Here is a 13,511-nt window from a genome sequence, read left to right as displayed (position 1 = left end):
GCCCTTGTTCTGCCAGTACGCTACCCCCCCCAATAAAGAGCTGAACACGTACTCCGGCTGGCGTCTCTTCCTTGCGTCGGACCCACAACATTACAGTGGCGACGAGGATGGGATTTGCTGCCGACAAGGAGCTGAAGTCACTTGGGGAGCGCACCGCACACTGAAGGAAGGAGGAATCTTCCCTTCCTCCCAACGCGACCACCAGCCACCACCACCGGCCACCCACACACCACAACGACCGACGGGACAATGGCACGAGCTGGGCAACCCTGCAAGTTCGACACCCGCCACCCAGAGAAATGGGCCCGGTACCTGTCGCAAGTCGAGCTGTACATGAGATTTAACCAAATCTCGGAAGACGGCTCGAAAACGGCAGCCCTGCTCTGCCTAGGCTTACCACCATTCCTCGAGGTCGCCGCAAACGTGTTCGCTCCAGAGGCCATCGATACCGTCTCGTACCGGGACCTTGTAGCTAAGCTGAATGCCAATTTCTGGCCCCGCAGATCCAAGCTGGCTGCCCGAGCCCAGTTCGAGAGGAGGAACCAGTGGCCCGACGAGTCCAGGGCCAATTTCATCGCCGCCTTACGAGAAGCCACCATCGCCTGCAAGTTCTCAAATTTGGAGGAGCGTCTACGAGACAGGCTGGTTTGTGGCCTACACGACACGAGGCTGCAGGAGCGCCTGTTCGAGAGGGAGGAGGATTCGCTCCAGGAAGCCCAGGACGCCATCCTGGCCCACAAGGCAGCCTGTGGGGCCATCCAGGCCGTCCAGGAAGCCAACCCCAGCAGCCTGGCAGCCAGCATCCACCAGCAGGTCACCTCAGACGAGGGCGGACAGAGCATCGACCTCCTCCAGCGGAAGTCGACCCCCGACCATCGAGGCGGACACCCAGACAAGCCCAGGCCCTCTAGCAACGCTACCAACCTGCAGAAGTGTGCAGGGTGTGGTGGAAACCACGTGTGCAGCCTCTGCAAGTTCCGGTCGGCCATGTGTCAGGCCTGCAAGAAAACAGGCCACATAGCCACGGTCTGTCGTAGCCGCCACCCCCGAGAGGAGATCCACGAGCTGCAACCGGAGGTACTGGGGCCCCGACCAAAACGCGAATTGGCTATGTTGAGAGCCAGCTGGCCATCTACCACACAGGTAGCCGCCGGCTGCTCAAACCCAAAATTAGATTAACAATCCGCTTGCAAGGCGTTCCTTGCAGTATGGATCTTGACTCCGGATCCACGGTCTCCATCATTTTGGACGAGACCCTTAACTACATTAATGGCCGGAGCAAGCAGCAGATTAAATTACAGCCTTCAAATTTAGCCCTGACCGACTTCCAGAACTCACCGGTCAAGGTAAAGGGGGAGGCCATCGTTTCCGTGGGGTTTAAGAGTCGCGAAGAGCACCTGGAGGTAGTAGTGGTAGACGGCCGGAGAGCCAGCCTAGTCGGCCTAGACTGGTTTAAGGCCCTGAGAATCGCCGTCTCCGGGATCCACTGGATCCAGGGAGAATCCATCGAGGCCGTCTGCAAAGAGTTCGCAGACGTCTTTGATGGGACGCTGGGCAGGTACACAGGGCCCCCATCTCATTCAAACTAAACCCAAACATTCCCCCCATTAGGGTCAGGCCACGGCGAGTTCCCTTCGCACTCAAGCACAAGATTGAGTGCGAACTGGATAAGCTGGTGGCCCAGGGAATCTTAGAGCCCATAGAGGGGGGGAATGGGAGACCCCGATAGTCACCCCACTCAAACCCAACAGGGAGGTAAGGATCTGCGCCGACTACAAATGCTCGGTGAACCGTGCCCTACACCCGCACGCTTAACCGGTCCCCACGGTCAGCCACGTTCTCGCTTCTCTCCAAGGCGGTGCCATATTTGCAAGGCTCGATCTTGCGCAGGCGTACCAGCAACTCACGGTTACCCAGGCAATGGCTGATGCCCAGACGATAGTGACTCACAGGGGAGCGTTCAGGGTGAATAGGCTGCAGTTTGGGATCAGCGTAGCTCCTGGCATTTTCCAGGAGATCGTGGAGAAGACGCTCAGGGGCATCCCGGGGATTTGTCCCTATTTTGATGACGTCCTGATCACAGGAGCATCAATGGAGGAACTGGCAGGTAGGCTGAGGAAGGTACTAACCAGGCTGCGCACTGCTGGGCTCAAATTGAAGAGGGAGAAGTGCAGCATAGGGGTCCAGTCCACAGAATTTCTGGGATTGAGGGTAGATGCCAAGGGAATCCACCCCACAGAGTCCAAGGTGAGGGCAATCAAACTGGCACCCACACCCAAGAACAAGGCGGAGCTACAGGCATTCCTGGGCCTGCTTAACTTCTATCACACATTCCTTCCACACAAGGCAGCCATTGCAGAGCCACTTCACAGGTTACTGGACAAGCAGGCAGCATGGGTCTGGACTTCCGTCCATGACCAAAGCTTCAGGGCTTTAAAAGCACTACTGTCGGATAAGTCCACAGTAACCCACTTCATCGAGACAAAGCCCATTTGCGTCGCATGTGATGCATCCCCTTATGGTGTGGGCGCAGTACTCAGCCACCTCGAGCCTAATGGGGCTCAAATCCCCATAGCCTACTATTCCAGGACGCTGTCTGGAGCAGAGAGGAACTACGCCCAAATTGACAGGGAAGCCCTGGCAATCGTGGCCGGAATCAAGAAGTTCCACGATTATCTGTATGGCAGGGAGTTCACTGTCTACACAGACCACAAGCCCCTGCTAGGCCTATTCACCACGGACAAGCAGACCCCCCAAATACTGTCTCCCAGAATGCTCCGGTGGTCCATCTTCCTTGCAGCTTACAATTGCAAGCTGGTGCACAAGCCAGGGAAGGAGATGGGCCACGCAGACGGCCTAAGTAGGCTACCCATAGACACCACTGAGCCAGACCCAGCACCAGCAACACAAATCCTAGCCCTGCAGGAACTATCAGAATGCCCAGTACATGTCAAGGACATTGCAACCAGCACAGCTGCTGACAACATCATGAGCAGGGTACTCTCATGGGTTTGCACGGGGTGGCAGGACAAGTCTCTGGGGCCTGATTTCCAGGCCTATTTCACCAGGCGACACGAGCTCTTCATGCACCGGGGTTGTCTCCTTTGGGGAAGCAGGGTCATCATTCCCACCGCAGTCAGGGGCAGGGTATTGGAATCCTTACACGAGGGACATCCGGGAGTGGTCAGGATGAAGGCACTGGCCAGAAGCTACCTCTGGTGGCCAGGGCTGGACAAGGACATTGAGGAATGGGTCAAGGCCTGTTATACATGCCAGAGATCCAGGCCAGAGATGCCTCACGCCCCAGTGTACAGGTGGGAAGCCACACACACACCCGGGTCCCGCATTCACATCGACTATGCGGGGCCATTCCAGGGCCAACTGTTCTTAGTGGTAGTGGACAGCCACTCAAATTGGTTGGAGGTAGTCCCTGTCCCCAACATGACCTCAGCAAGGACAATCCAGGTGCTCAGAGCCCTCTTTGCCACACACGGTCTCCCCGACGTAATTGTGTCTGATAACGGGCCTCAGTTTACCACTACTGATTTCCAGGCGTTCTTGAAGGCGAATTGTATTAGGCACGCCACCTCCGCACCCTTTCATCCATCGACTAACGGGCAAGCTGAACGGATGGTAAGGACGACCAAGGACGCACTCCGGTGCATCATCAGCGGGGACTGGCATCACAGACTGGCGAAAGTTCTACTTGCCCAACACACTACACCATGCAAGAGCCCAGCAGAACTTCGATGGGGACAGCGTCTCATCACCAAGCTGGACCGTTTACACCCGGACCGAGTAGCAGCAGAGACGGATAGGCCACCACCACCACCATCATCATCATCATCAACAACACACAGGGTTCTCAACGTGGGGGACCTGGTCTGGGCAAGGAACTACGGGGCAGGGCATCCATGGATTCCGGGGACAGTGGTTGAGAAAACTGGACCCCTCTCTTACATCGTGGGGGTGGAGGGGGACAGACACATAAGGCGACACATCGACCAGCTCAGAGGAAGGGTTCCTGAGTGCACCACACACGCCCAACAGGAGAGCCACACCCCAGGGGAGGTCAGCCCAACCGGAAACAACTCAGAACCGGAACCAGAGGAGGAGGGCCTCCTGCAACCAGCTCTGCTCAACCCAGCACACAGGCTTCACAAGCCGGCTGTCCAAGTCCAGGGCCAAGCCACACCCAGACGGTCCACCAGGCCCCACAGAACACCTGCCTATTTAGTGGACTATGTGCGCAAGTGACCTTTCAGTAGTTGAATGGGTATCGGCACATTGTATATAGTTGTGCATGCATACAGTGGTAATGTGGTTCTTCTTTAAATGGGGGAGGGGTGTTATGTATCCAAGTCATCTGCATAGCAACAGCCACCAGGCCTGGACGGTTGGCCTGGACGGTTTTGGCGGGAAACCTAGTTTCGGCGGGAAACCTAGGGCCAACCCCATTGGCTGGTCGCCTACCGGGCTGGGTATTTAAGGAGGCCAGGTAGCCCTTGTTCTGCCAGTACACTACCCTCCCCCAATAAAGAGCTGAACACGTACTCCGGCTGGCATCTCTTCCTTGTGTTGGACCCACAACATTACAGTCACATTTTCCAGTGCTGTTGTAACTTTGAATGGTCACTAAATGAATTGTTTTTAGTCGAGGATTACCTGTATTACAAACTAGATGGTTTTAGAAAAATTAACAGAGCTGGACAGAATCTCATTGCATCCAGACATATAAAAAGAATAATTAGTTCATCGGGCACTTTCAGTTTGTTGTGCTCTAAGTTACAGTATGATAAAATAATTAGAAGTAATCTTTTGTTACTTATTCTGAGGCTTGTAAATCATATCAGGATTACCAGTTCCCAACATCAAGGACATCATCAGTGATTATGATCACTGCTTGATCCCACTTACAGTAGTTCACTCTTGTGCCTCTTTCCTATGGCCATGTACTTTAGATGAAAAATTATCTCAGCAATGTGTGAAGGCAAAACCCAGTTTGAATTAATTTCACTTGAGATTTGCAGTTTGTTTGGTTTGCATGTCTGAAATCAAATCAGCCAGACTTTGGTATCAATTTTGAAGAAATATTGGTGCATGTATGTAGAGAAGTTGCCCAAATTATTTCAACTTCCGGCGCGGGTTAAAGACCCATTTATTCGAACAAGCTGGCCTGGCCTGATGGGGAGTCAGGGTTTTAATGTTTGTATATTTTGATTGTTTTAATTTGGGCAATAATTTAATACTTTTTTTAACTTTTGCACTTTTGTATTTTTATTCATATGCCCTGTTCACCGCCCTGAGTCCTTCGGGAGAAGGGCGGTATAAAAATTCAATAAACTTAAACTTAACTGATTTGGAGGCAAGCAATGATGTAGCAATTTTTTAAACGGACTTGCCAATTTGATTGGGGGAAAGCTGATTCCAATCCAGATGCAATGGAACTGTCTTCAAATGGAATCTCTGAATTAAATATTTGCACACACCCCATTCAACAATAACTTCTAGGAAAATCCAGAGGGCTACAAACAGGGTGTTTGGGTACCACCTGAAGTTCTAGAAGTTTCAGGATTGCTCTTATGTGTATTTCCCCGGTGACAAAATCTAGAGTTTCCTGTAGAACCTTCTACAGGGAGCCCAGCTAGCAGACAAAGATAATTGCTTGTTATTTGCCATCTCATCTGCTAGAGATGCAATTAGATCATGATAATTAAATTGAAATGAATCAGGATAATCTACTGAGGAGTCCAAGAAAATAAGCATGACCCACAACTTACTTATTTTTTCATTGCAATGTGAAAGGCCTAGCTGGCCAGTTTATCAGTAATGTTACCGTATTTTCCGGCGTATAAGACGACTGGGCGTATAAGACGACCCCCCAACTTTTGAGATGATTTTCAAGATTTTTCGTCTTATACGCCGGAAAATCAGCGAGCCCGGGAAGGCACGCCCTCCCCTCTCACTGTGGAGGAAGCAGGGCAGGCTGACGTCTGGCGGGAGCCCGCAGGGCAGTCCTGCGCATGCGTGCACTCCCCGGCTGCTCCTTAGCAGCTGGGGAGTGTGCGCGTGTGCAGGACTTCCCTGCCGGCTCCCATCCGACGCTCTTCCCTCTTGAGGCAGCATCCCCGAGGACTCCTTAGGAGCTGGGGAGGGATGCTGCCTCAAGAGGGAAGAGCATCGGGCGGGAGCCGGCAGGGCAGTCCTGCACACGCGCGCACTCCCCAGCTGCTAAGGAGCAGCCGGGGAGTGCACGCGTGCGCAGGACTGCCCTGCCGGCTCCTGCCGGCTCCTGCCAGATGCCACCCGCTGATTTTCCGGCGTATAAGACGACTGGGCGTATAAGACGACCCCCCAACTTTTGAGGTAATTTTCATGGGTTAAAAAGTCATCTTATACGCCGGAAAATATGGTATTTTATTTGCTGAAGAACATTTTTAAAAGGATGGCAGCCTTGGAGGTTTTCAATCCTGCACTGGCTAATTAATACCTCATAATTAGACTTTTTGTATGTGTGTATTTGAGTCAGCATGGACTCCTAGTAACTGCCTGGGCCAGCAGTTTTCTTGGCAAGGTCACCTGGTTGGCTTTGTGCCTAAGGCAGGACTAGAACTCACCGTTCTTCTGGGTTCTGCCTGATGCTTTTAACCATTGCACCAAACTGGGTCTCAGCTGGAGAATTAGCAATGAAGTCTTTAGCTAGGAAAGAGTTCTTTAGATGGGAACATACGTTACTTGTGTGCTTTGGAGTCCAGTAAGCCAGGTACGAGTCTAGGAGCCCTCCTTACTCCCATTCCTGAGTGAATCCCTAGATCAGTGGTGGCAAACCTATGGCACGCGTGCCTGAAGTGGCACTCAGAGCCCTCTCTGTTGGCACGTGCACCACTGCCACCAGCAGCAGGCAGTGCCACCCGGAGCAGGAGCCCCGCCCAGCACAAAGGAGATGAAGCGGCTGACTAGCAAGCTTGAGTAGAGGTGGTGGAGCAGAGGTCAATTGGTGGACTGGATGAAAAGGGAGGGGGAAGCATTTTACCTGTGTGCATGCGCGCACAGGGCCGCAAGCATGCACACACTGCAAATGGGGCAGGGCGGGGCGTGTGCCTGCATGATACTCACTAGCCCTGCCCCATTCTTGCATGGTGCAGTGCCTTGTGTCTGCCCCCTGCAGTGCGGTGGTGGCCGTTTTTTGTCTTGCAGCATGGCCCCATTTTGCACGCCCCCAGTTTTTGCATGCCGGAGGCAGCACTCAGAGGTGCCTCCCTGCTCCCCCTGAGGACACCACAATGCTGATGTGTCTCTGGCACTTTGTGATAAATAAGTCTGTTTTGGGTTGCGGTTTGGGCACTTGGTCTCTAAAGGTTTTGCTATCACTGCTCTAGATAGGTGCCCTTACATTGTCTTGTGCTCTGAATGCAGAACCATCTTTGGAGGCATCTCGATATCTGGGAGAAAGAGGCAGAGAAAGAAGAATGAGGCTAAGTTTCCCCCCTCCAGGATAATATTGCTGAAAGAAAAAGGAGAATGCAAAAATACTCAGGAGGTCAGGGTTAGAAGAATGCCCATGTTGTGGGGATCCTATTTAGGTGTGAATGCATGGGAAGGTTATTCTTACATAGAAATGTAAGACACACAGGCAGACGCTAAAGCGGGATTTCCATAGGTGGAGTTCTCTACATCTTTTCACCTCAGCTCCAGAATTTGAAATCTGTTACCTGTAATGTTTACCCACAAAGTTGAATCTGGGTGCTGCTGACAAAGTTTCTGATTTATTTATTTTTTAAATAAATAACGCTTTTTAAATCTGGCTATTATTTCTTTTGATAGCTAAGATGGCGACCTTTGATGACCTCTCCTGCTGCTGCCTGCTGAACCTTAATGCTGATCACAGTACAGACCATGGTGGTTATTTGAAAAGGCAGGGTGTAATGCATTTCAGATTAACAGTAGAAGAAAAGCTATTGAGACAGCCAGAGGTTCACTTTACTATGTCCCACACTCTATGCTGCTTTTCTTATTATCAGTTGGGGGGAAAAATGAAATGAGAAAAGGCACATCTTTTAATTTCCTTCCACGATTACCTCTTGATTTGCATTCCGGTCTCCCAGAAGAAATAAGTCTGAATTCAGAAGAAGGCTATTTAAGCTGCATGGTGTTTAAAGATTGCTGGAAGAGGTTAAGGTACCGTATATTATGCAGTTGACCTTACTAAGAAGCTACGTTAACAATTTAGGCTTATAATTTTCTCCAGTTACTTTTTGTTAAAATATTTCTTTTTTCTTTTTCTTCTTTTTTCCATAGCAAAACTCATTATCTGCTCTAGGTACCCCTGCAGGTTAAATGCTTTGATTTTGCTTAACTTGTTTGGCTAGATTTTTAAGTGGCATTAGAAATTATATTAAAAGTTATTTGAGTTGTACAGAATTGCTCTGGCCTTTCCTCTTCCAGCCAAGGGAATTATTTTGTTTTGTCTTTTTATCTATTTTTATTGCAAGAAGCTAGTAGCAGAGCAAATCCTGTTATAGTGAAAGGTGTTTCCCCATGGCCCCCACCCCACCCCACCCCAGGATTCTTTTAAAAAGTCATCTCCAGGTCTCAACTAAAAATCTTATAACCTTAGAACAATCAAAGGTGGGCCATTCGTCTTGAGGTCGGAACTTTCTTTGAGAAAACAGCAAGGCAACAGATACGACCAAGACAAATTTTACAGCAATTAGTATTTTTTGAAAGTATGTGTAGATTGATAAGGGAAGAGAATGAGTTCTTCTTGTACATCAATTGGCAGTTTTCTCTCTTCATCAGTTACTACTGTGCTACTATTTTGTGGCATCAGTTTAAAAAAAATGCTTTATGGCATTCCTAAACTCTTACTAGACTCCCTTTACTGAACATGCAAATTCCATGAAACATTTAAATAGGTTCCTCTATTCTGCTGATCTATTTGGGAAAGCACCCCGGGGAAACTGGTTCCGTGACCCAGCACATTAAAGCAACTTTTCATAATTTCCTTTTGACAAATGAGCTGTGGTTCTCATTACCATCTGGAAAAGCTTGTTTGGGTTGTGATGGAGAGAGTTGCATTCTAAACTTTAAACTGAAGAAGTAATGGAATCCCCAAACGTGTCTTTTCTTTGACGTTGCAGTTGAATTTTTAACTTGAAAATTTCAAAGGGATTCACGAACCTTTAAGCGCCACTGTAATTCTGTACTGTTAGAGGAGTTCTAGTTATTGGATGTGCTTGGGTTATCATGCCAAGGCTGAATTCTGGGATCAGTACGTATAGTAGGAATGTCCGATTGGCTGGTTCAGGAAGAAAGTAATACTTCTCTATGGTCCTGCCCTTTAGTAATTCTTTATTCTAGTTAAATATTCTGGCCCTGTAATGCTATCCAGGCATTTTTTTGATAGTTTGAACCCACCTTGACTGATTTTTTGAGGTCTTTCAGAAACACGATGATAGGGTAGGGTAACTTTTGGCTCCTAAATGTCATAGCAACATTCAATACCATTTCCTATTGCAAGGAGCAAAAAGTATAGCATAGAGCAGGGGTGTCAAACTCAATTTCATTGAGGGCCGCATCAGCATTGCGGTTGCCCTCAGGGGGCCGGGTGGGTGTGGCCTGCTGGGTGGGCGTGGCTAGAGTGCGTATGGCCTACTGGGTGGGCGTGGCCAGCTCTACATCGTTCGCATCAAGGGTGCCTATGGGGGCCTGGGCAGGAGTGGGACAGATCTGAGGGTCTCTGGCAGGAGGAGGGTCTCTGGGCCAGGGCCAAGGCAGTGGGGGCCGTTCCCTCACTGTTTCCAGGATGGCTTCGCGGGCCGCATGAAAACACTTCGCGGGCCGGATCCGGCCCCCGGGCCTTGTGTTTGACATGTCTGGCATAGAGCCTGCTGCAATCATTTTTGTTAAAGGAAACAAACTTGAGCTTCCACTCCTGCCCACTTTTGGAGGGTGACACTTGATATGCCAACGTCAGTCACTGCCTTCAACCTAATGAACATTCAAACTCTGTTCCTTGATGAGCTGCCTGGACTGACAACTGGTGCAGATTTTATATTAGGTTCCTATTGAAGATGAAGTTTGCACTGAGTCAACAGAAATACAAAGTCCAAAGGTCAAATCCACTGACACCATCAGAAAAAAAAAAGGCATTTAGTTAGATAAGATTGCCAGACAAAGAACTGACACTGGATAATTTTATCCTAACAGCCCCAGGGCTAAAGTCTTGTACTCTTTGAATTCCCATAGCACACCCCTCCCCGGCCCCACCTGGCATGCTCATTGACAAGTAAATGGTAAAGCTTCTCTTCCAAATCTTACAGATAGGTAGATTCAGTGCTTTTTTTGTAAAAGAAAAAGGTGCCGGAACTCACACACGTCATACAACCCGCCTTGCCTACCCTACAAAGTTCCATCCAAAAAAGGTGCCGGAACTCCGTTCTGAGCATTCTGTGACAAAAAAAGCCCTGGGTAGATTCACTTTTGAGCAGAGAGTCTTGGAGATAACAAGGCCTTGAGCTATGCAGGCTCTACGTTGATAGCCGGGACCTTGAATTGCACTTGCAAGTTGAAGCGAGAGTTATGAGGAAAAAACTGGAGATCTCAACACTATCCAGACTGTTTCTTGCCTCATCGGTTTTAGCTTCAAAGCAGCCTCACATACAGTGAATTTCAGTAGCTCTACTTTGAGATTACAAGAACCTGAGTAACTATGCTCAATGCTCCCTAGTCCTGGAAGCACTGTAGTTGGTGTACTAGATGGAGTTGTGTCTTCAGGAGAATCTCCAACTTTTTCAAGGGAAGCACAATCCCAACAGAATAAAAAATAGTGTATCTCTGAAGTCAGATGATGTCTCACCCAGTCTATCTAGCTAGGATTCAGTCTAAAACATCTGGACTGTAACTGCTCTAGGCCCTAAGTCGGTTCTTCAAACTTGGCCCTTTTATGACTTGTTGACTTCAACTCCCAGAATTCCTGAGCCAGCATGGCTGGCTCAGGAATCCTGGGAGTTGAAGTCCACAAGCCATAAAAGGGCCAAGTTTGAAGACCCCTGCCCTAAGTCAATACCTTTGCTATATCACCTGTTCTGCCGAGGGTGGGAATATTTAAAAGGATAAAAATAGAAATCAATGATTCCTCGTCTATGATCTCTCCCCAGAGCTTCATATGGATATAAAGTAAAAAGGAAGAAAGAAGCCTCTTTAGCATCCAATTACTGAATAATCATGGACTTTATTGTCTCTACCACCACCACAGACTGGAAGTTACTGCTGTCATTCTATTTTTCTTGTTTCAACTGATTTGTTTTGGTCAGAGGTGTATTTAGAAAATACAGAAAGTAGTCATGGGAAGATATTGTTTAAACAGGACAATTTTGTCTGGACCGACCCCCAAATTCTGTCTTTAATTGCATCCTTATATTTCTCATGCAGATTTATCATTCCTTACTGCCTTATTTCCAGTTGTTTGCATATTGTTTCATTTGCTCCACCTTCTATTGTTAACCAGAATTTCTTTTAATGTGGAATAAGATCTTGATGTCACTTATTTTTTTAAAAAGCCAAGAAGCACACTTAAAATCTGCTTTAAGAGATGAAAATTGTCCCCATCTTCAATAGCAAATGTTGACATGAAACCTAATGAGGATATCAATTGTCGTAAGTGTTAATTTAAGCTGTTTATTTTATCATCAACATCTACCTCCCTTGAGACAATGGGGGGTAGCTTAAGTAGCATGGAGGAAAATACTCTGCTTCAAAAGCAGTATTAGTTTGATAATGTATAAATTCCTGTACACCAGCTGTGCGCCTAGATTATTCATGCAAAGGCAATTAATACCATTAAGGAGGGAACACAGGCATTCTCGGAGATTGCCGGGAAATGTGAAGTGACATTTTTCTTAACCCACGTTTTTTCCCCCCTCAAAGTAAAATGCAAACTGAGCGTTTATTCTTGCGAAGGGCAGCAACAGATGACCCGGTTCTATTGAGCCACGATTTTAACTTGCCATAGGTGGAAATTGTGCATTACCTGTCTTCTCAACGATTTCCTAAAAACACTGGTTGCTTGGTGAAACCCCAACAGCTACATAAAGTTACTCATTTTATTCCAGCCTGAGGGAGTTGTCTACAAATGTGATCTTAAATCTGTCTGAAAAAAAGAAGAAATTGCCTGCCCTTTTCCTTAAAAAAAACCTATCAATAAAAGAAATCTGGCTTTAAAAAAATCATGCACTGGTTTATCTGAAATCAAACTTTGTTCAATCTTTCAGGAACAGTCTACTATTCTTGCTTATATCATCTGATTTTGTTCAAATTTTTTTTTAAAAAATAACATTCCTTTCTAGTGTTCTACTGAATTGTTTGGTAGATTGTGTGCCATCAAATCAGTGTCAGTTCCTAGCAACCATATAGATCAGAGGTCCCCAACCTTTTGGGCACCAGGGACCAGTTTCATGGAGAGAGGTTTTTCCACAGACCGGAGGATGTGGGGTTTTGTGTGCTGCCTGCATCCCGCGGATGGAGCTTTGCTTGTTTGTGCGGACCAGTTGTTGGCATGCCACGACCCGGTACTGGCCCACGGACCGGGCGATGTGGACCCCTGATATAGAATTTCTCCATTTTGATCTATCTCTAACAGATCCAAAGGTGCATTCATTGTCACTGTAACTGACTCTATCCACCTTGGTACCAATCTTCTCTTTCCTTCTACCGTTCACAGAATCAGAGCCTCCTCCAGAGAGCTGTTGGCCACATTGGATAATGTGTCGAAATTGAATAATTGGAGCTGGTCATTTGTGCCTCAAGTGAGAACGTTGAATCTCCCTTTAGATTTGTATTCTAAGTAAATTGGGCAGCCTAAGATATAAACTAAATCAAATCCAGTTAGTTTCTACAGTAACAGCTCAGGCCTGAATTTTGTGGTCAGTGAAAGTACTTACTACTAATAGCAAAGTCCAATGGCAAAAGATAGTATCCATGACAACAAATCAAAAAGGATTAAGATAAAAGTGGCACGTGTCCCCTTAAATAAAGAAGCGACGTATTTTATTTGGCAATTATATTTAATTAGTGCATTTTATTTACATAAATCATAAACCATCTCCTTTTAGCATGAAATACAGACCAAGTATAAACAGAAACCTGTACTTCAATTACATGCTAAATAAAATAGATAAAATATTTTTATGGGACAATGCCTAACACATAAAGAAATAAATTAACACTTGCATATACTGCCTGTTGAAAAGTGCAAAATGATTCCTGAAAATTAGAAGATATTTTGTAAAGTTTAGTCTAGAAATACCACTTAAAACAGCCAGCTGTACAGCTGATTTTAAAGATTTCCTATATCCAGGAAAATATTAGCTTGAACAATTGTGCAGATTGTGCTCTGTTTGAGTTGGTATCTTCCCACCTGCCTTTAATTCTGTTTTCCAAAACCTCATTACTTTGTTCTGACAATGGGTAAAATCCTGAATGGCAATTAAAAAGAACTAAAACAACAACGA

The sequence above is a fragment of the Vipera berus genome (genome assembly GCF_964194415.1).
Source record: "Vipera berus genome assembly, chromosome: 1".
NCBI classification, from domain to species: domain Eukaryota; kingdom Metazoa; phylum Chordata; class Lepidosauria; order Squamata; family Viperidae; genus Vipera; species Vipera berus.
This window is presented reverse-complemented; position numbering follows the sequence as displayed.